Source organism: Prunus avium, chromosome 4, assembly GCF_965620075.1.
Source record: "Prunus avium chromosome 4, drPruAviu1.hap1.1, whole genome shotgun sequence".
Classification (NCBI taxonomy): domain Eukaryota; kingdom Viridiplantae; phylum Streptophyta; class Magnoliopsida; order Rosales; family Rosaceae; genus Prunus; species Prunus avium.
In genome coordinates, this window is record NC_142287.1 from 31903162 (window position 1) to 31905384 (window position 2223).

The 2223-nt window shown below is 40.6% G+C and overlaps 1 pseudogene; it reads right to left on the reverse strand.

The window, feature by feature from the left end:
* Positions 1-232: 232 nt before the first annotated feature.
* On the reverse strand, positions 233-1925 carry LOC110765008 (berberine bridge enzyme-like 7 pseudogene; annotated as a pseudogene).
* Between the last annotated feature and the right edge of the window lie 298 nt (positions 1926-2223).

Here is a 2223-nt window from a genome sequence, read left to right on the forward strand (position 1 = left end):
AAGGATTTTTTTAAAAAAAGAGAAAACTCTGCCCAATCTTAGAGGACCCAATTGAAATTCAGGTATAAATTTAGGGAGGTTAAAAACCCTTTAAAAATGTACAAATCATTGCAAATAAATAGAACTTCAGTTTATTCATCATCTTTAACAATACATTAAATCGATGTTGGTTACATCGATATCATAATCAAGCATGATACATCTAAACCTTTTACTTATTCTCTCTCCCTTCCACTTATCCTCACAATATATGTATATATATGAGGTGGAATTTATTATTGATACGTCCCTCTCTCTCTCTCTCTCTCTCTCTCTCTCTCTCTCTCTCTAAAAAGGTGGGATACTTTGTTTATGCCTGAAAAAATTATGAGGATCAACAGCGGTTTTCACCCGTACCAACCTAGCCAAATTACCTTTAAAGTACTTCCTTCCATAAACTGTAGCAACTTCAAGGCTAGTATGATTATCCTGATTGGCACCAATGTCGAGATCCCTGTAGTTTTGGAAGGCCTCTCTTGGACTCTTGGAGACATATGGAGTCATCATGTCATACAACTCTCTTGTTAAGCGAACGTACTTGTCAGTGGTCTCAGTCCCTTCATCATACCACGAGCTATAGTATAGAGCAAAAAATAGGTTTCCAGCTCTGTGGGGGTATGGAGTTGCAGACTCAGGAATCTCACTCATCCTTCCACCGTAAGGGTTCATATCCACCCAAATATTCTCTATCTCAATCATCTTCTTCCATAAAGCTTCTATAACATATTTTGGAAGTGGTTCCTTCATATAGTCTGCCTTGCCTTTGTAGAAGGTTGCTGGTTCAGTTGGCTTGTCAAGAAGAACATCTATCGGAGTTCCAATAGGATTCTCAGCCCAAAATACAGTGGCTTCCACCCACCTCACTTCATGGCAATCTGTTCGTTGTAAACCCAATTCAGGGAAGCGCTCATTCAGCAATGCAACAACCTTCTCACTTTGTCCCAAAAACTGGCCAATGAATGATACTGCCACGGTCTTATTTCCCTTGGTATCAATATTCTTCACTTGGGGCATTGCTCTTAGGAAGAGATCTTTGGGCAGCTCAGGTGCAACAGTTTGCCACTTATAAACGAGATCTGTAGCACCTTCCTCTATGGTCTTTGTAACGTTGAATACAGTCACTTTGGCTGGAACTGGAACCAGCTTGAGCTTCCATGAAAGAATGACTCCGAAGCTAGCTCCACCACCTCCTCTGATGGCCCAAAAAAGGTCTTCTCCCATTGACTTTCTATCAAGGATTTGACCCTTCACAGTAACCATCTTAGCATCCACAACATTATCGACGCTAAGCCCATATTTTCTCATCATAACTCCATAACCGCCACCGCTGATGTGGCCTCCAGCACCAACCGTTGGACAAAGCCCAGCAGGAAACCCGTAAACGTTGGTTTTTGTACCAATTGCATAATAAACTTCTCCAAGAGTAGCTCCAGAGTGAACCCAAGCGGTGTTATCCGCAAGATTAACATCAATGGAGTTAATATTAAACATGTCGAGAATGACAAAAGGGATATCCGACGTGTAAGATAAACCCTCGAAATCATGGCCACCACTTCGGATTTTAAGTTGCAATCCATGATGTTTGGCACAAAGCACAGTTGCTTGGACATGGGACTCATTCTTGGCTGTTATTATGGCCAAAGGTTTTGGAGTTGTGGATGTCGAGTATCTGCGGTTATTGATATGCAATAACAAAACAGATTGAAAGGAGGCATTTTGAGGGGTGTAAATTGCTTCTTGGATTGGGTGGGCATGAGAATATTTTGTGAGGCATTGGAGAAAGCCATCAATGTCAACTGTTTTTGCAGTTGTCCATGATACTGAGAATGAAAGGACAGAGAGAATGAAAAGTGCTAGAGTGTTTCGGAACTTCATTTTCAGGGGATGTGGCTTTCTTGCTTTAATTCTTGGCTGTGTGACAAGATAACGGACTTGGGGCGGTATTTATAATGAAGCCGAAGCACGCCACTTTGGAATTTTTCTTTGGGCTTTCATCGAGCTACTGTAGGCAACATGGTCTCCTTCCATTTTTTTAATATCAAGTTTGCTTCGCCATGACTATTACATAATAATAGACCATACTTCGCATATCTGATGAGTTATAATTATAAATTTCAACAGATTAAGACAAATAAGTCTATATTCTCGCCAAAATGGCCCTTCCATGTGAGTGATTATAAAATA